The following is a 22,068-nucleotide window of genomic DNA, read 5'->3' as shown; positions in this document are numbered from 1 at the left end:
TGAGCATTCTTGCACTTTTTCTGGACCTCGGTACTTGCACAGGGGGAGTGACTCAAACACTGACTAACTATCTATCCAGTCAACCTGGGGAAAGTAAGAGCAGTGTGCGTGCAGAGGCACGCTGCGCAAACCTCTCTGTGAACAGGTCCTCGTCTCTGGTATATGCCTCTACTAAAGGAGGGCCCGCTGAGCCTGGTACTGCCGACCACTTTCTCATCAGAAATGCCTGCGTTTTTTGGGAACGTTTGCTATTTTGCCTGTCATCAATAAATACATATATATAAATATGTGGTTTAGTTGAGTATTTTTTGCTGAAGTGGATTTCATCTCATTTTTCTTTTTTAATGGTTTATTTTGACGAAATATATGCGGGGCGGGGGGGGGGGGTCCCCCTTCAGACTTCCCTGTCCTTAACCCCTACAATAATTATTCACCTAAACTCGATGAAATCTACTTCGACGTAAAATGCTGCGGCAAACTTCCATATTAGATTATAAATAAATACTATTAGATTCTCTTAATAGTTGGTCCAGAAATATTGACAAGAGGCATCTTTGCGTTTCTCAGTATCCGTATAAATGATCGAATTTAAAAAAAACAAGAAGAAATGACCGCATTTCTGTACCTATCTTTCGACATTTTGGGTCGTTTTTAATAGAATATAGGTGTGCAGTGGGGCATGGTTATTAGTTAAGGAAGGGGCTGAGGGGAGGTGTGGGGGGTTCCCCCCACATTATTAGAAAAGAAATCGGTCATTTCTCCTTTAGAATTTTTAAATTCGATCATTTCATGGTAAAGCCTTTTCTCTCGTTGTTCCTACTTGATTGGTTGGCATGGATCAAAGATGCAGACAGCGGGGGGCAGTCCCTTATCAGGGTGTACTTTACAGAGTTCAGTGATTACATCGGTGTGGGGTGTGCAGAGAAGTGAGGGCATGCATCGGCACACAAGGAAGGGGACATTTGGTGACAGTGAAACATTTAGTGAGAAATAGAGTGTACATTTTGGCAATGAGCAAGGATTTCCAGGAAAGGAATGTACATATATTCCTTGAGATTATTGGCATCAGGGTGGGTTCGTGGAAACTGGTTAGGGGTTGGTTATAGGCGTAGAGGATGCTGCTTTACGAGCTTGCAGGTGGACCTTGAGCCCGGTCTTAAAGGGTTTCACAGATTGAACTTCTCTGATGTTGTGGAGAATCTATTTCTGTGCTCAGGGAGCAGTAATGTGGAGGAGCGCTAGCATGAGGCAGCACACGCGGAGTGAGCGAGAAAGTGATGGTTGAAGAGTGGCAAGCCTAGGAGCTGGAGTAGAGGGTGCTGAAATCTATTGAGTATTGGGGGGCTGAGCCAGGGATAGATTTAAAGGTAAGGAGTAGAAAGCTGAATAGGAAGGGATTTTGCATCGAATGCCAATCAGGGTAGTTGTGTTAGGAAGAGGCTGGAGAGGAACTAGGTACGTTATAGAAGGTGCGTGTGTGACAGTGTCCATGTGTGTGTGTGTTTGTGTGCAATTAAGTTGAGTAATTTGTCGAGAGGAGTGAAAGAGTAGAGTGTGAGACCCAGGACCAGGCTGGAACAGTAGGTGACTTTGCCAAGGACCAAGGCAGAGTTTAGAGTTTTGGCAGAGTGATGGGGAAGGTGGGGGCGGATCTTACTGTTATTTAGAAGGTTGATCCTAGCAAGAAGGGCAGTGGCAGCAATGAAGTAATTTAGTTTATATTTGCTTTCAAAGAGGACCCCAAGGTTGCAAGCCCTGTGTGATGGACTGAGGAGTGGAAAGGAGGAAGGGGATGGAAGAGTGGGGTTTAGCGTTAGAGGTTGCAATGAAGATAACTTACGCTTTAGATGGGTTTCACATCAGGCAGCATAAAACCAACCGGGGGCAGGGGGGGGGGATGTAAAGAAGCATCTGGGGATGTCTCCAAGATGTCAAGGGAAAAGGGGGCAGGGCGAGTAGATGATCTGGGTGTCATCGACAAGGAGGTAGTAGCAGAAGCCAAAGGATGAAATAACTTTACCCAGGGAGGAGGTGTAGAGATCAGAGAGAGCCCAGCACTGATTCCTGCAGGAAGTCCATTACAAGGGGTAAGAGTAGGGTGTGTATGATGAAATTACTACAGCCCTACAGAAGAAAAATCTCAAAATTGGGTATGTACCCCTTTTTTTTGTTATCGGGGGACCATACTTTGAAGGGAGATACATTGCATATACACTGGTTGCCTCTCATATTACATGTTGATCCTTTACCTTGATTGATACCTCTTGGAATTATGAAATCAAGGGGTGGGAGGGGGGTGCCCCAGCAGACATTGTTAACCTTTTTCCATGTAATTGATCCGTCTTATCTTCAAAGGTCATACAACCTCTTACCGCCAGTACCTTTTATAAAGTCCTCCTAGAGCCCAGTAGCGGAGGCAGCTTTTGGTGCGGGGGTGGGGGGAATAGGGCACCAGCGGGAGGCTGGGGGTGCACTGGGCATCAGGAGGACCCAGAGGGAGCGGCCACCCCACCTACCCACACCCTGGCCCCGCCACGGCTAAAGCCTCTTCACTATCATCCATTTCTTCGACCTGCGCGGGAGCTTGACTAACACAGTGCATTCTATCTTAAACCTTCACATACAAGCATAGCAGTCTCAATATTTTGCATGTGTTCCCCGCACACTCTGCAGTTTCTCATATCTAGAGAGACAGTAACCCAAGCCCCCCCTCCAAGGAAAGACATTTAGTAGTCCCATTCTGTAAGAGAGGAACACTGTGGCATGGTAGTTCTAGGAGGAACCTTTGCTGCCTGCCTGCCACACCACATCCCACCAGGGGGCGCATGGTTGGATGGTTAGAATCATGCAGGCGGCTCAACACACCTTTAACCCTTTTGAACCTGGTTCACAGCTGGTTGCTGAGCAAGTGAGTGGCTTAATGACTGAGTGCAGGGGGCGAAGAGGTGAGTGAGTCAGTGAGAAGTTGGCTGGTTTAGTGACTGAAAGACCTTTGCCATTGTATCCAAAATTATGGAAAAGTTAAAGGAGTACTACAGACAACAATACTCTCAGTGTGAAGCCATATGAAATGATTCAGATGATCCAAAAATATGGCAATGCATAAAAAGCGAGGACAGATTTCATGTCTGAAGTCATTGCATTGCAGACCTCAGTCCATCAATAGGGATGCATGTGTGTCAGCTCTCCCTGAATCACAGTATTGAAGCATCTGTGTTAATGATACGGCCCAAATCCTGAAACAGGTGGGGAAGGGTCCTGTGCATACGGGTGAGCAGCGAACTGTTGTCAACGCTGGAGCACGCTGACCTGGACCTATGGGTCACATGATTCAGTGAGAGTTGACCCGGATGTAGCCCTGATGGTGGACTACGGTCCGGGGGGAATTGCCTAGCATTTCCATGATGGACTGCCCAAGTGGGCGGGGCCAGACTGATATGCAAATGGATATTCCTCCTCTGTGAAAGGTACAGTGAGTTAAAACGTGGCTGTAGACCCTCCTGAGTGGGAACCTTCCCAGAGAACAGGTCATTTGCCCGTGTTCGTTCACGGTAGGGGGGCTCCCAGACCTTTCCTTGAATTATTAGTAAATAGAGTGTTTCACTATGTTGCTTCTTAAAGCATATATTTCATAAATAGAAGAAACTACTGTTATTAATATCTTGAATTTTATTATTTACCATACCACATTAGGCTGAAGATAGAAAAGAAATTGAGTGATATGATAGTGGATAGTAGAAATGCTGTATCAATTTTAATTGCCCATCATTGATATGCTTGTTTATTAAGAGTGACGTTTTTATATGAGAATATTCAATTTTGTAATTATTAGCGATTTTTGTATTTTGGCATTGTCACTGTATATTAACTGTATTTGAATCGTATTAAGTTTATGTGTATATATTGTAAATCAATTTGAGTGCTAACCGATTTATTTAACCATACAACACTTTTTTTAAACATTAAACACAATTTGTATAGTTAATTTTGCAAGTGGTTTGTGTTTTTGGGAGACAATGTACGGCAATCGGAATACTTTTAATAACACATACCAGATATTGTACAACACAGTAAAACATGTTATTTAAAATAAGGGTTATCTTTAGATTTACTTAAAATGTGTATGTACTTATCACCATCAAAACATATTTTGTACTTTTCGGAATTTAATCGAAAACGCATTTCTAATGCTGTACTGCAAACATAGTTGTCATTCCAATTTGTGGGAAATGGCTGTCCATGAAGAAATGGAACACCATTAACACTGCCTAGGTTTTATTAAAAAAAACAAAGGAATAGACACTTGTGCCAGTTTTAGTGGGATGGCTGATACAAACATGGCAGCCCTGTTATTGTGCACTTAATGCCATGTTCAAGATGTAGAGAAGCTATTTCTTCCTATGACATCCGAGACTATTAGCTGTCGCTCATGCAAGACTCTCGTAATTATTTTTCCTAAAATCCGTACTTAGATTGCATTTAGTTTAAAGTGCTTTTGAGCATCATCACATCTTAAGTTCTCCGTGACGTTTCTGCTGCCTCTGCTAAAGTTCCATGGAATCGATAGATCGGCACCAGGGAATGATGGGATCGGTGCATGCAGGTGTTGCCTTTTAGCTAGCCAATCATTTGCTGACCCAGACAGTAACATGTATGAAAACGTCCCACCGAGGGGTCAGCCGTTCAGTAATACTGATAAAATGCCCGCTTACTGCCCACCTCGGCCAATGCAGCTTTGTGTGGTTGCTGTGTAGGCCCATCCCATGACATGTTAGATCGCAAATACGTGTTGGTGTTAAATAAGGAATGGTCTCACCCTTTCTTCCAATAGGCGACGACCCCGACTCCACAGAGTGAACCTCTGGCCGTTCCCACGCTGTGTGTGGGTCTTGGGCCACTCTGACATTTAAATATGGCGTTGCCTCTCAGTTGGATTAATTACTGTCACGCTCCCACGGGGACGGCCCGCATCACTCATTCTGAAAGCAACCCAGCCAGGTCGGCTAGTCGCATGCTGATAACGCAGCACTGCCCCAGTAAAGGCAACCCTTCGCATCATAATCTCTGAAAGGATTTGCAATTCATCACTTTTCATTTCATATTTAGAGCATTTACCGATAGAAGGCAGTGACAGCCTTTCCTAAATCCTAGTTAGAATGTGACACGTCTTTCCTCTCCCTCTCGGGGAAGCCGCCATTCCAGATTGAGCAGCAGCAACTGTTTTACCCCACCGAAGTGTTTATGTATTTATTTATTTATTTATGTATTACATTTATAGCAGCGAACCAAGCCCTCGGGCATCAGGGCGGTAGTTACAGTCAGTGTGACGTGTTGCAAGGTGAAAGACGGAGCAAGTGTTCTTGACAGGCATACTCTGGCACAGCCACGCCGCGTGGTACTGGTGGCTACGCCAGGTATGCTGGCAGGCTACATGCGAATAAACAGGCCGATGTACAGTCTGGCATCATTTCATGACATCGAACTCACAGAGTAGCTGTGCTCAGATTGCCACTTGTCTGGCTATGTTCTCCTTGTGCACGTTCACTCTCACCCCATGGCAATTTGCACAGAAGGTTCTATTGCAGCGCCGGGCAACCAGCAGCCCACCAGAGGTTTTTGCCCTGTGACCTCAATGATCACTCACCCCTGACTTTTCTGGACAGGGATGATGGGAGTTGTAGGCCAAAACATCTGGAGGGATGCAGCCTTTCCCACCACTGTTCCATGTGATGCATGTTCTGTTAACGGAACCCAGTTCTTATTCTCTGTGTGGGAGGAGCACCTTACTTTGACATCCTCACACCAACCCTGCGTGTATTTGTTGCTCGATAGCTACTCATTTTGTGGCCCTCCAGATGTTTTCGACTTCTTCTCCCATTAGCCCTGGCCATCATAGTCTGTGGTGAAAGATCATGGGAGTTGTAGTCCAAAACCTCTGGAGGGACACACAATGAGTAGCCATGAGTCCTATTTGCGTGGGTGGTTAATGTCCATGTAGAAATCATTACATGGGAGCTCTCAGCTATCACAGAGAGATGCCACTTGCCATCATCCCTCCTTCCCCCGCAAGAGAATTGAGCATCTTTTAAACCTGTGTGGGGAACATGTCTACCAATCAGGAAATTAAAACAGACGAAAAAATAGCAAACATTACTGCTTCGCAAAAATATTTATTTAATTGTTTTTTAATCACATGCTTAATACCCGAGTTGGGTTTCTAAGCGCAGATCCCGGATTCGAATATCTGTTGCTCTTGGTTCCAAGGCCAGCACGTTGCCCCTGTGCTATCCTCCGTACTGTGTTAACTTTGCAGAATTACCTCTGCCACTATACATAATAAATCTACACTTTAATATAGTGCTTCATGCTGAATGCCTCCCACTTCTGAGCAATGTAATAGTGAAGCTTTCTAGACCCTTTTGGAGGCCATACCAGTAGCTATGAGCCGTGAAGAGGATGTGAAAGGCCTGAGTGCAGCAAGGGCGTTTAACGAGGTTTGCAGGTCCATAACTCCTGCTACGGCCTGAGAACGCTCTATAAAGCTATATGACCCGCCTAGGGGAGGGGTGGGTGTGTTATAAAAAGAAGGCAATATCCATGCAGTGGCTGCTGGGAACTGGTAAGTTTCCAGCGACCATGTGGGAAACATGCTGAGGGTGGGGTGGGGGTTGGTTAATGTAGCCGATGTGCGTTTGCTCGGGACGGCCCGCTAAACAATGGAATAACAGTATGGGGGGCAGTCTAAGAAGAGGGGCCATGCCCCGTCTGTCAGGTTTTGGCTGGTGGAGATTGCATTAGCTGGAGGTGGAGAGATCCCCCGAAAGTAAGGAGTGCAGCGCTCCCATGGTGAGAGGGAGCACTGCACTGAGACTGAGCCCTACCCACGGCAGTGTACGGGAAAGTCACGCGGCCCCTTGCCATTAGCCAATTTCCAGGACCAAAATCAGTTTTATAAGCCATATCAGCTCATATGGCCCAGAATTTTTCCAATAGGAAATGAGTGCCACGTGACTCCTCAGGGTTAAAATTAAGCTTTATAGACCTTGCCCGAGGGCCAGCTTTATAGACCTTGCCCGAGGGCCAGCTTTATAGACCTTGCCCGAGGGCCATACTGGGCGTTATGCCTTAATACTGATTTACAGGCTAGGGCTTCTGAAAAATTGCATGGATCCATAACGTTTGATACAGCCGAACGGCGGAGGGTGTTTTGCTATAATGTTCCGGGGTTTGGGCTTTACAAAAGGGGTGGGGGGGAATTGGGGAAATGTGAGTGGGTTGGTTGCAGGGAATGGGCTGGGTTGCCTGGGAGCATGAGCAACATTGATAACATTGGTGTTCACAGATAAGCTAGTTGATGCTATAACCTTGTATACCTCAAAGAGAACCTCTTCATCAACCCTGTCTTCTCCCTCTGAACTTTCAAGTAGGAGTATATGATGTTGATGTTGTTTTGATGAAGGCAGAAGTTAATGGTCCTGTAACAACAATCTTGGTTGTGGTCAGACTTTATTTCAGGTCCATTTAAATCTCACTTCTACCACCATATGTGACAGTTTTGACAAAGGATGACCGACCCCAAGGGGATACGGGTAAAGAGTTTATGTATCAATGATTCAGCCAGTTGGCCAGCTGGTTTGGAACTCTAACCCTAACACAGCTCTTCTTACCATACATGTAACTGGGAGTTTTTAATTCCACTGCTGGCATACAGGGGGTTTCAATAACTTAATTACTCTTTGAAAATCAGACTTTAAGTCCCGCTTCGCATATTTCTATATATACTCAGTTTGTCAATGACTTCTGAGATTTTTGACTTCATATTCTATGTTGCATGCTTTGCCCATATTTACTGCTTCTTAGTGTCTCTTTGAACATTGGTAGCTTTCTATGCCTACTTTAACTTAATGGAATAGTACTTAGAGCTCCAAATGTTAAAACAAATGAATGAATGTCTTAGTTTCTTATAAAAAATTAAAGATTCAAATGAATTAAGTGATTGCACTGTGCCGTGAGGATAGTTTAGAGGCAGCACAGTCAGCGCCGAGCAGCAGAGGTTCATTACCCAGTTCCGTACTGCATGAAGCATGTTTTAAAAAACATTTTTTTACAGTCATATTTTTTCAGAACTTTCTCCAGAGCTATAGTTGGAAAATTAAATCTAAACTAGCTGCACCTGGCAAATGATATGCCGATCTAGTGTGAGCTCTCTCTGTCTCTTCCTAACTCTCTCTCTCTCTCTCTCTCTCTCTCTCTCTCTCTCTCGTAATTGGGAATTAACCAGTCTTCTGAAATGTGGCAGCAAGACTTTCTCTGGTTATATGCGCAGGGTATTGTAGTTGCTAAAGTGCGACTTTCTATAATGCTTTCAGCATTACTGGTTTTCCTGTGCTTTCCTGTTGCCATAATGCTTCCATCAGGGATAAAGAACACCCCCTTTGTTTCCATAGTTTCTGCTCTTCTTGTGGGTCTCTTTCCCTGAATTTCTATTAGTTGTGTAACTGACAGCATATTAAACCCTTCTCGTACTAACATGGTTCTAGGTAAATCTTCCTTAAAATCTTCAATATCTTCAGTATCAAAACTTGAAATATCTGGGGAATATGCAACTCTTTTGGCTTCTTTGTCCACAGCTTTGTTTCTGCGAGAGATAAAGTTTGTTTGTTTAGTATGGGCTGCACATTTTATGGCCACTATGGCCACTGGGAGTTGTAGTGCCTTGATGAGCCTGTCCAATAAGGACCCATGTTGTACTGGAGAGTCGTCTACGCAGAGATAGCCCCTCCTTTTCCAATGTGACAGCCCTGTATGTACGGTTGACATCACATAGGCAGAGTCACTGTACACCGTTGCTTCCTGTCCTTCATGTTTCCCGAGCATGACAATAAGCGCTACTAAATCTTCTGCTTTTTCTGAAAAGTGAGACGGTAGTCTTGTATTCGCCACTGATTCAAATTCACCATTTAATCTGTGTCTTACCCACTGTGGAACCTGAATACATCTGGCCACTAATTTGATACATTTTCAAAGAGCTGTCAATAAAAAGAATCTTCCCTCCCGCCAAAGCATTCTCTGTTACATATGGTATGTCATAAAATTCAACATACTTTGCACAGACATGATCATGATCACCTTCTTCTATAGGTTCAACTAAAAACATGGCGGGGATCACTATTTTACATCTTACAATTGTAATTGTTGGATTGGAAATCATTACCTCATAAGATGAAGCTCTTTGGGATGTTAATATGCCCTTGGGTTTCTCTAGAATGACAAATAGAGTATGCTCCACCTAAAGGGTCATAGAACAGCCCATGACAATACTTGTGGACTTCTCAATAGCAAACACAGCAGCCACCAAAGTTTGTTTGCAATGGAAATGTTATCTCATAACTGGGTCTAGGATCCTGCTGTAATATGCCAAAGGTTTGTAGCCCAATGTTGTCCTTTGTGTAAGCACTGCTGTCATAACTGCCCAATTTTTGTGCAAAAATAGATAAAACTCATCAGCATAATTGGGAATCCCTAACACTGGAGCTGTACAAATTGCTCTTTTCAACTCCTCAAATCCTTCCTCCATTTCTTCAGTCCATTCTATCTTTCCCCTTGCCCACGTGTGCTTTCATTAGTTCTTGTAAAAGTGACTTGGTATATGTGCTGTAATCAAACACCCAGGCTCTGCAATGATTGCACAAGACCAAGAACTGTTGCCTTTGTCTCACTGTGTTTAGATTTGGTGTTTTCATAATTGCCTCATCCCTTTCGGGTGTCACTTTCTTCCCCTCATATGATATCAACTGGCCTACGTACAACACCTCCTCCTGGCAATACTGTAAATTCTCCTTGCCCACCTTATATCCTTTGCCTGCTAAAATAGTAATTAGTTGGATAGAGTCCTGACTACACTCATCCTCTGTGTTGCTGCAAATCAATATGTCATCTACATACTGTATCACCGCACTTTTAAGACCAATATTGCCTAGATCCATCTGTAGGACCCTGATAAAGATCGGTAGGGCCTCACAATACCCTTGAGGCAAATGAGTATGGAAGTCAGGTCTTGTGAGTCCTTGTGCAGCGTGATCAAGAAAAGCACTTTTTTCAAATCAATCACCATGAAATAATGAGCCTCATCTAGGATGTTGCACAATTTGTCACAGGACTAGGAGCTGAAGGAAACTCTACCTCTACAATCTGGTTAAGAGGTCATAAATCCTGGATTAATCTCCATGACCCCCCTTTAGGTTTTTTAATTGGTTACACTGCGGTATTGCATGATGATTCTGATGTACCAGGATCCCCTGATTCATCAATGCCAAAATAGTTTGGAATATACCTTCATTGGCTTCTCGGGCCATGGGGTACTGCTTTGCTCTGGGTAAAATTGCTCCTGGTTTGAGTTTTATTTTAACCTCCCCTATTCCCTTCAATAAACCTACATCATAGGGACCTGTAGTCCATAGGACACGTGGCACCTTTTCTAGATCTTCCTGAAAAAATACTGGTTGTTGCCGCACTATCACCATTCGCTGTGGGATCGCTCTCTTCTTGATCCTTATCCAGTATGTAATACTCATGTAGAACACTACTTCATCATCGATACATTCATTTCTGTGCATACCTTCATCTGTTATGTATGTCAATCTGTACCCTTCCTCAACAGCTATCACTGTTTTCCATGGTCTACCTTCATCATCTACCATGGATATCTTGCCTCGAACTGCAGCTGCTTCCAATTCTATAGGGATAGTCTGTCCATCTTCCTCATCCATAGGTATTTGTGGTCTGAACAAAAATTCATCAGGTATCCTCACAATCTTCCCTACCAGACTGGGTAGCAATGTTAGCAAAATTTTCACCCCATATAAAAAGATTTCTGGATCTATCAGGACGCCTCGCAGAGCCACTTGCGCTGTGAACGCCAGTGTGTACTCTCCCACATTTAAATAGTGTATTCCTGGAGTGGAGCGCACTATTCCTTGTCAGTAAATGAAATCATCATGTTAAGTTTTGTCATTAAATCTCTTCCCAAAATGTTAACTGGTGTCTGTCATGAATTTAACAAAGGAACTGATATGTCACATTCCCCTATGGCAATACCTGATATTGGGTATTTTCCTTCCTGAATACACAAACGGGTTGCCCCAGTGTCTACAAGAAAAGAAAATGATTTACCACCTATCTACACATAAACCCTTGGTTGCTCTTGGGAGTCTGGTGTCACAGATAGTACTGAACACATCAAGTCACCCTGTGAGCTGTCCTATTGAGGGTACAAGCTCATCTCCATCCCTGTGAAGGGGTTTCCTCCTACCACACTGACGCCTCCTACTCTAGGCGTCAGTACATGTCCTGTTTTCACATATTGTTGTGTCTGCATAGGTGCTTGTTGTGATTGCCCTTGTGGTGGGTGCATTTGCACTTGTCCCTGCTGTTGCACCTGCTGTATTTGTGGTGCCTGTACCTAATAGGATGTGTGACCCTGGGCCAAGCCCTCTCGTGTTTGTGTGCTATATGGCGGTGGATAAGCTGTCTCCCTCTTGAAAACTGACCATTTTGTACATTCCCTCAGCTCCTACACATGTGTGCAATATGTTCTTTCATTCAACAATTCTAACAAACTGGGGGTAGCCCTCTGGCAAACCCTCGCTGGTTATATCCTCCCTGAGCACCGTGGTTCTCATTCTGAATGTTTTGAAATCCACCGTGGTAATTCTGAAATCAACCTCCTCTTCCCCTGAAACCCATACCTCTGCCTCGTGGTGCAAACCCATACCTGCCTTCAGGTGTGAATTATTCACCTGTGATGTACCTATTGCTTCCTGCAGTCTCAATCCTTCTCTACTTGTCAACACCGCCCCTTCCTTGACACATTTTGGCAATTTTTTCTGAACTAATTTGGCTTCCTCCATTTTTCTATTTTCATCCCTCTTTTTATTCTTCTCTTGTAGTAGTTGGCAGTGATGTACTATTGCCAACTCTATCTCAGCCCAAGGATTTGCTTCCATCCCCACTTGTTTTTTCATGTATCTTTGTATTGGTCCTGGTAACCCTTGACATAAAATATGATAAAATAGTGCCACTGTCTTTTCCCATGGCAAATTTGAAGCTGCCATTTCTTCTGAATATCCTGAATGTAAGCAATAGGGTCTTTATTTTCCTTCATTTTTGTGTCATAATAGCACCCATATCCGATGTGTCAGAATACTGTACCCTGAGAGCCCTCCAAACATCTGCCCTACAATTATAAAATGCCGCTCCATTATGCGCTGTGTTTTGTGCAGTCACACTTGAATACCCTGGTCTCCTCCATATGTCATCAACCCTCTCCACTAGAATGGCTGCCAAGAGACCCTTTATGTCTCCTATGGCCAGTGTATTTCCTTCTGTCATTTTCTCTAACTCATATATCCATTTCCCAGCCCCTGAAGTCAAACTAGGGAGCTTACACCTCAAATGATCCTTATCCATCTGTGGCCATGGAATGTATTGTGGTCTCGCTCCCCTCTTTTCTAGCAGCAAGGGGAACTGTTTGAACCCCATCCCATAGTCAGATACCACTGTTAGTCTATCTATTGTGGGGATAATCGTGCGTATTCGCCTTCTTGCTGATAGTGACCTTAACCGACTTACATATGGTGGAGACTCTTCATTCTCACTATATAATTGTCCTCAGGGACGTGCAGGATATGCTATGGGATCTGGCGTTCTTTCTTTAGGATGTTCCAGAACTGACTATCTCACTTCTTTATTCATCTGTTGGCTTTGCGGGGGGGTGCAAGCACTCTCTCTATCTGCCTCACAACCTGACTCTGTCCTCATCTGACATTTCAAGACCCCAACTAGTATGACTATCATCCTCTTCTTGGTTTAAATCTAGTCTACTCGACGACAATGCTCGGTGTTCACTAGTGAGCATATTTTCTTCTTCAATTCGTAGTTGTGGTATCAGGAATTGATTTCTGCTCCCTTGGGTTTCATACTCGCTATCTCATCTTAATTGTTGATAGGCCTTATCAATCCTTTCTCCAATGCCTTCAACATCAATTTCTTTCTTCTTCTAGCGCTACTCTAGGTGCTGCTGGCGTTACTTCCTTTATCAGAGAATCTCTTCCACTCTATCCCATTGTTTTTCTGGGCTCGGCCTCCTTTGTTCCTTTAGGATGAGACTGGCATCAATACCTCACTGCCTCCTTTTTCACTCAATGTCTTCATCTACTTCCCTTTGCTTTCTCACATCCCTTCTAGCTTTTTCTTCCGCCTGCCTTCGTTCGTCCCTCCTTAGCCCTTCTCTTTGTTCCTCTTCTTCTCTGTAACCTTTTGTCCCTTAATCTTTGTGCTTCTTCCCCCTCTCTCTTTCTTTTTGTCCTGTCCCTTTCTTCTATCGTCCTTTGTCTATTGTCATACTTCCTTTGTTCCTCTGCCCGTTTTTCATCTTTCTCTTTTTCCTCCCTGTATATCTGTTCCCATGGCTCTCTGCTCTTCCTTCTTTGTTCATACTCTCTCAATCTTTTTTCTTGTTCTCTGTCCTTCCTTTCTTGCTTGTCCTTATCCTCTCTCTGCCTAACTTCCTCAATGCTTTTCCTGCATAACTTGCATAGTATCTGTCCTCCCATCTATTCGTTCTAGACGAGCGTTACCACGCCAGACCTTTCTTTTTCTCCATTCCATTGCTTGATTTCTCGAACTATGTCTGTCAATAAGTTCGACCTGTCACCTCTTTCTTCCTTATCTCGTATAAACTTGCAGCCGTCTTCTTTTCTTTTATTCTCTTCTGGACTTTCATCACTACTGTAAGTCGGGGGTTAATATGTCAGATGACCACACTGCTGGCTTCAATTCCTTTAAAGGATAAATTCCTATCTCTTCTAGATTTAAACTTGATGGGAGAAGAGTACGTCATTTCAGCTAAAAAGCACACATGTCACAGGAAGGAAGGAAGGAAGGAAGGAAGAAAGGAAGGAAGGAAGGAAGGAAGGAAGGAAGGAAGGAAGGAAGGAAGGAAGGAAGGAAGGAAGGAAGGAAGGAAGGAAGGAAGGAAGGAAGGAAGGAAGGAACAGAACTACAATTTCAATGCTCAACAATAACTAATGGCTAAAATGAGGGAACATAAAAACATTACTGGTTGTTCAAAGTCCTAGTCAATAAGGAGTGCCTGAGACTGCATCTGGGTGGTAGTGGTGCACAGTATAAATCAACATAACATAACATAAAAGAACATTGAAACTTAGACTGAATTCATGCATTCAAGCATTTCTCCAACTTCTTTTGTAATGCTCACCACAGCAAGCTCTCCGTTGTGCTCATTCTTTTGCACCTCTCTGCCACTTTTGTCACTGCCAACCACTACCCTCAGCTCCTCACTCTTCAGACAATTGGGGTTCCCAAATCTGCTCTCATCTAGATTGATTCCTACCTGCCAGGTTTCTCCTTCAAAGCCTCTTGGAACTTGTAAACCTCTGATCCGTCCCCTCTCCCTTTCCGCATCCACCAAGGATCGCTCCTTGGCTCGGGCCTAGGTTGTTGGAGCAAATCACAACTGTCTCACTGCAATCCGTCACTGGATTGTTCTCTGAATCCCCATGCTGAACTCTTGAAAAGCCTAAGTCATCTTTCTCCCAGATTTCAATGCTATCCCTGCCCCACTACCCTTCTCTCACCAATCTCCTTAATGCCTAACATTCTTGATACCTCACCCATGGCCTGCAACCACGGGTCCTCTTTGATAGCTGTCTCCAAATATCAACACTACAACTGCCTCTAATGCTTGTATTAATCTTGTCAGCATTCAGAAAATGTGTCCACTTCTTAATCACCACTCCAGGAACACTCTAATTTCACCCTTGTTCTCAGCATTCTTTGCTACTGCTCCCCATTGGCCTTCCTCTCTATTAATTCCTCCCACAATACAAAATACTCCACACTCTCCCCTCCCTACTCAAATCCCTCCCCCTTCTATCTAGCAACACCGTGCTTATTGGCTCTCCATGCACAACTGTTCCCTTTTCAAGTTCCTTCTAATCTTCTCCTAGTCTTGGCTTCCAGTAGACGGTAGAATTGAATTTAAGACCCTTTGCCTTGTTCATCGGGCCTTCTACAGTAACGGCACTAGGTATATTCAGGAAAAGATAGTAAATACCTTCCTCCCCATGCACTTCTTTGTGCCGACAACTTCTCCTGACTGTATCTTGATTTCAAAAAAGTACAGTGGGTGGGCGTGCTTTTTCGGTGGTTGCGCCAAAACTCTGGAACAGTCTTCCACTGCCCCTCTGAGTAAATGAATGTCATTTGGATTTCAGTAAATCAATTAAAACCTTTTTCCTTGCAGTGTCTTGTGGAAACAGAAAAATAATATGAGGCCGGGAAGCCCAAAAAGAAACACAGCAACACAGGTTACAAAGAACATACAAGTGCTTTATTTAAAAGCTACAACAGTTACCAAAGTCAATTGACAAACGGATAGCTATTCGGCTCTCAGAGTAACGTAACGAACTTCAACGAAGGTTCGATGCATTAGTGAGAGAGACCGTACATTGGAATACTTGGGCTTTTTATACTCTTTATCCAGCCCTTGGCCAACCCCCTCGCGGGTTAACCATTCTAGGAATCGGGCCTATGGGTTCCTAGCAAGGTCAATCCTATAATATATGCATTTTGATTAGTTTCGCTGATATAGTTGTACATTTACACATAGGTCAACAGTAGGACAAGGTCTCAGTTCGCGACCCCGACAAGTGGCCTGCAGGCATATGAATTATTTGTGCATACGGAGGTCACTACAGCCAGAGTCTTACTCAGAATGTCATTCTGCCTCCATTTTGATGTTCAGGGTGACTTCCACATTACAAGAGAACCTAAAATGGCAGCTTAATCCAAGATGGCGACTTACATTACTTTCTCTAAGGTCAAGACCTTGCCGCGGAGTTTGTTCGCATATGATGTTTAGACAACTTGGCGTAGGCCAATACACATACAATTGCTGCGATAGGAGGCATAATATTGTTTCAATTCCAACAGTCTAGTCACTTGGGTGGCCATTCGTCTTCTCACTTCTTGCCTGCTTCTCTTTCACTTCTGAATGCCTCACAGTCTGCGCTTTACACATAAATATACCATACCATAACAGTCTAAATAAAATCAATGGGCTTGCTCATTAAAACCTGTCTGGTTGTATCTGTCGACTCACCATCTCATTCCCTGTGCTCCTTCATTGCCCTCAACCTCACTGACCCGTCCCCCAGGCCGCCTCTCGCTTTCACTCTTTTTCCCCACTCACTCCACTTCATTGGAACCCGCTGCCCGTCTTCAAATCTCAGCTTACACTTCACTTGCCAAAGAGTGGGCTCCCATGCTCTCTTCCCCATCTTTCCTACCTGATCCCACCACTCCCTGCGGTGCTGTGCAACAACGTAAATGTGTATATTTGCACACTACTTCTCTTTAATTTGAAGCACTTGTTCCTTGAAGCCAACTGTTTCTTTTAGTTTGCTTGGTTTTGTTCTGTCAACCCTGTATGCTCTACTTTGTTCACATCCTCATAATGTGGCTCAACACTTGTTCTCATCTTGGAAATGCCTCAGCCATCTGTACATGGGTCTGATCAAAATGTACATCCCTGTTCTTCAAATACATACAAATACAAGATACACCAATATGCAAAGGACTCCCAGTTTTTCCAAAGGATCAATTGCACCCGTGTCCAGTGTTCCTTGTGCACCAGCCAAGTTTATGCTTTATAAATCCCGTAAAACAATACATTTAAAAAAATCCCATGCATACAACATCCATCAACTCCAGCACTGCCTGTCCCTCATTCAATCCTAGATGTGAAGCGCTTATCTAAAGCTAAACCTGACAAAGACGTACATCATTCCCTAAGAAACCCACCATGCTAGGCCAAGCCCAGAATAGGCTGACAACATGAAGCTCAACGGATCCATGCCTCAGCTCTCACCTAATGCCAAATGTCTCGACTTTAACCTTGACTGTGACCTCTCATTCAAAACACACATTGCCAAGAAGATCCAACATGCATGGTACCATGCATGGTACCTCTCCTCAACAAAGTCAAGCCTTTGACAAGGTCCTACTCAAAGGAATCCCAGATTCTGCCTTCTCCCCTACAAAAGGTGCCCAGCCATGGACGTCATTTAGGGGTCACCAGAGGGTCTCCCTTGCTACCCCTGTGGTCTCCCTTGCTACCCCTGAAAAAACGTTTCTTTTTTTTCCTTCTTTTTTCACATTGAGGCTCATGGGCTGTGGCCAGCAGCATGTGGCTCTTTGTTTCTAGAGTAGCTGGTTTTCTGATGGCTAAAGCCAATAAGATAGCTCAGTGGGTTGAGCACTGGCTCCTGCAATGTGTGTGTGATCTGGGGTTAGGTGATGTCCCTTCCGTACCCCTGGCATTTTGGTAAATGACGTCCCTTTGTCCAGCACCCTTAACGCAGAACTAAGAAAAGTGACCACTCCCCCCCATTTTCTCTTGAAGCATGCATCATGTCCAAGGCAGCCTGCTGAGAAACATCTCCATCTCTGGAAAGCGGCACAGTACCAGACGCCAAATCGTGAGATTGGAAACAAAGAACTGCAAGGGGGAATCAAAAAGAACACAGGCCTTTTTCTGCTCTTCAACCTGTCTCCCAAACCAGTTACCAATGCAGAAAAGACTGCCCCCCCCACCCATCATACACTTCATGGAGCACCCGGAGACCCCAATCATCAAAGAACATTTTTCCAGTGGCTGGTGACTCTACTCAATCCCACACCCTTCCTATGAAACCTTGGATGTATCCCCTAGCTTCTCAGATAGGTTCTAGCTTAATAAAACAGATACACCTATACATACATACATGCAAAACGACACACAAGGTGTGCAGCGCGATGGGCCTTTGTCCGCCTTTCATGATGGCGTGCTTGGGCTGCAAGTCTCGTAGCTGCCTGTGATGCTATGCGGAGAAACCTTACAAATAGGATGCATCTGGTAAACTCCCCACATTCAGCACTCCTGCCCTAAATCAAGAACAGAAGTGTTTAGGGTAAAGCTACAGGAGAGCTTGTGTGCGCTGGGATTGTGCCTGAATGCCCTAAACTCCACTTAATCCCCTTTATGGAGATGATTAGCCCTGCCTCTGTGAGGCCCAGCAATCAGAGCGTCAGAGTGCTCGACTGCCTGCAGGGGGCTATTTACAAGTAAAATGATAACAGCTAGCCTAATCAGGTCGGCTGATAAACATTTAAAAAACAGCATTTACCAAAATAATATCCCAACTAAAATTTGGCAGCTGTCAGTGGAGATTGTTAGACCTTCCCGGAAAGTATTCTGTACAACACAAATCTTTAAACATGGGCAACAAACAGCTGCACGTCACAAGGCCTGATTCTCAACTGGTGTTAAGTACCGAAAAGGTCGTTAAAAGCGTTAACAACCTTTTCAGTACTTAAGACCTATTCTGAAGGTGGCGCATTATTGCGAAGTCGGTAGGAATGCACCACTTTCAGAATACATGTGGGGGGGTTGCTAGGATGGGTTGGAAACCAACCTAGCAAACAACACATTCATTGCCTGCCACTTTAGACAGGTATTCTTGTGGCACTCCTCCACTTTTAAATGTGCGCTAAAGTGGCGCACATTTACAGTACCATTTTGGTGCTGGTATTGTGGAGGAGTGCCACAAGAAGCTGCAGTGCAGGGTGTAGAAGAACACTTTCATATACACCAAAGTAAGCAGCTTCAACGTTGTATTCTGCAAAGTTAAAGCTGCTTACTTTGGTGTATAGGAAAGTGTTCATATACACCCGTGTTCTCGGCAGCATTTTTGTAAAACAACAAATATGTCGTTATTTTACAAAAATGCTGCCGAGATTTCAGGATTGCGCCCGTTATGCAAAAGACAGGTGCAATCCTGACGGTGCACTGTCGTGCACTACGAGGATTCCTAGGCCCACTTAAGAATAGTGTTGGAGCCTGGGCAGCCTGATTTGGTGCAGTGAATCGTGCTCTTTAGCACGTTCGCTGCGCCAAGTTAAGTATAGGGCCCACAGAAATGGAAGGACGCGCCGCTGAGGAAAGAGATTTAAGCAGGGGCGGTGCTAGTACATGGGCGACTCGCAGGGCCGGCGCTAGTACATGGGCGACTCTAGTAGGTTGACCAGATTTAGAAAGTAAAAAATCGGGACTGGGCAACTAACATAAAAGGAGGACTATCGCTTGAAAGTGGCTGCCAAGGCACTACACTTCAGTAGCCCTTGGAGGAGAAAAGGGTGTAAGTATTACAATTAAAAGAAACACGTATTGTAATTCATTTATCACAAACACCATCTTAGGTTGTAAAATGCAGCATTTCTTCTGTGCGAGATTGTGCATTCCTGCCTGCAAGCTATGAAGACCTACTACAAAAAAACGGGACCACTGCAGTTTCCAATGGGACCATAATCTTGAGAAAGGGGGACAGAGCACCAAATACCAGGACAGTCCCAGCAAAACCGTGACGTCTGGTCACCCTAGAATCTGGGCAACTGCATGGGGAGTTATCAGAGGGGCATGGGCCCTAATGGGCACCATATTATCCTTAAAAACAACAAATCTGGACCCCGTTCTTTGGGGCACTTTGCCTGAGGTACCTACATCCTTTCTATGGCCCTGGATTTAAGGGCACATGACCTCAATGCTTAGCTGGCACTGCTCTTTCCAATCATTTATTTGCTCTAATTCCTGAGACAAGATCTCAGACAAGAGGGGAGGAAGGATAGCTCAGGGGCAACGTGTTTGTCTTGGAAGCAAGACAGCGCAACACAACACAAATTTGAATTGCGATCCCACGCTTAGAAACCACTTGTGTATTAAGCGCTTTATAAAAGAACGATTATATAATCATCAATTTGCCTTGCGCAGTGTTGGTTCTACCCTGACCTTTCTTGTAATGGCTGCTGAGATAAGGCATTGTTGTTCGGTAATTCTTAGGAGTAAACTTAGGCATTTCCATTACATTTGCATTTCAGTAATATCAGAATTACACTGTCAACACTTGCACTCTACCTGGGCTTCCTTTGGTGGCATTCCTGGAGAAAAAAAACATACAGTAATTACTGTTTAATACATGATAACATGTTTACCCGCCATGCAAAGGAGGCAGTCTTTGCTGCTCTTGAGCATGCTGATATTGTAGAAGCACACACACAGGCAAACAGGTTCTTGGGAATTGCGCTGAATGGGTGTTATGGGGAGGAAGTGGACTTTCAGTGCGGCACCTAACATGCTCTTTGGGAGGAAGCAATGAGGTCCCAGATTGTCCCCCCTAATAGGGAGGTCTTTCTCTCTTCCAACGGTAGCCCGGTTGCGCCTGCGGAAGCACTGTGAGAGCGGCAGGAGTCCGCGGGGAGCGGGGAAAAAGCAAGAAATATCACAAACGGAAACCAGATCTAGGATGTGGCCTAGCTTGGATTAAGCCAGACTTGCCATATGTCTAGTCTTATGTCCGGATAGCCAGACTTCTCTTCTGTCAGGGAGTTTTTATGTCTGTCTCCTCAGCCACAGAGCAGGTAAAGATCTATGATCTCTGAGCTAAACATTTGTACTTTCTGGCGGCCCCACTGAGACACACACCTGCTAAGTAGAGTTGACCCTGTTCTGATATTTGCTTCACAGTCTCTTGTTCCATTATTAAAGAATGACCCCGCACCCCCTACTAAAGGGATAGTGCATGGCGCACGGATGGATGTCTTGATCCCATTCCTGCCCCTCCAGAAGAGGTAGTACATTCTGTGTTTTCCTTTCATAAGGAGAGTACATTCTACAAACATATTAATGGCTTAAGAGCCACTATCGCTGCTGACCACATCCTGCTTAAGAGTGAACCCGTGGCTAGCCCTGTCTCGGTGAAGAAGGCATTGCGATCTATTCACATTAAGCCAACACCCAATGCTCAGTATCCAATGTTTTGGGGCTTCAATGTTGTATTTCATCTGTGTCAACCTTGGCCTGTCTGTAATTCTCCGGACCTGTATCAAATGTGTGCCTGATGCTAACGCCTTAGATGTGGACAACAACAGAGTGCCTTTTGTTAACAGATACAGGACAGTGTGTGAGCAATTTTGTTTCTTATACCTATTCGTATAACTAGGAAGCTCAGACCCGCTTAAATGTGAATCTTTTTACTAACCAAGAAATGAACAAAACACAGAGTATGATAACGCACCAAATATAAATCGTCAGCATCAAAATCGAGACCTGGAGCTTTGCATAAAGTGGGCAGAAATGAGCACATGTAGATGACATGTTGTTTAGATCATATGCACACTTGCAATCTCAGGCGTGGAGCACAAACCCTGAGAAACATCCCTGCATGAGGAACAGGCAAGGATAATCACAAACACAATAATAATAGACTGGCTAGAGACCAAATGACACACTACCCCCCTCCCCCTATGTCGTCCCAGCTGTAACTCAGTGAAGTATCAGCATCAGAGAAACCCGCAAGTGATTCCTACATACTGATCATAGAGATCCCACAGCTGCCGTGCTCTCTCCATTTCCCGTGGATTCACATATGCCTGCCTCTTATGCGTACACAGGCTTGACACAAGCCCTTCCCATATGCTCGCGGTCGGGCCCACCAGTGATTTCCATCTAATAAGAATGGCCTTTCTGTATGCACATTATTATCATCACGCCAATCCTCCACCCCAGCCCCGAATAGCACAGCCCTAGGATCCACCAACACTGACTCTCCTGGGATGCTACCCACAGAAACCTGTCCTGAGCCCCAGAATCGATGGATTACCTGGCAGAACCAAATCAAATGCCCCAGCGCCCCCCGTCTTCCACACCCCCTCCAGCAGTCTGTGGACGTCAGCAGCTTCATCACCACCATACTAGTCGGTGAATAGTAATATCTTTGAATGATCTTTGGTTGAATTGCTCTATTCCCTATTGCCTACACCATTAGACAGCTCATTCACAAGGGAGAAGAAAGTGCCTACACCTCTAGAGTCCAGATGAACATCCATTTCCGCAGCTCATTGCTCCGCCAATATCGCATTCCTCCACACATTATTCAGGATAGTTAGTATATC

This window comes from Ambystoma mexicanum, chromosome 6p (assembly GCF_040938575.1).
Source record: "Ambystoma mexicanum isolate Mex_15411 chromosome 6p, UKY_AmexF1_1, whole genome shotgun sequence".
Taxonomy (NCBI): domain Eukaryota; kingdom Metazoa; phylum Chordata; class Amphibia; order Caudata; family Ambystomatidae; genus Ambystoma; species Ambystoma mexicanum.
This window is presented reverse-complemented; position numbering follows the sequence as displayed.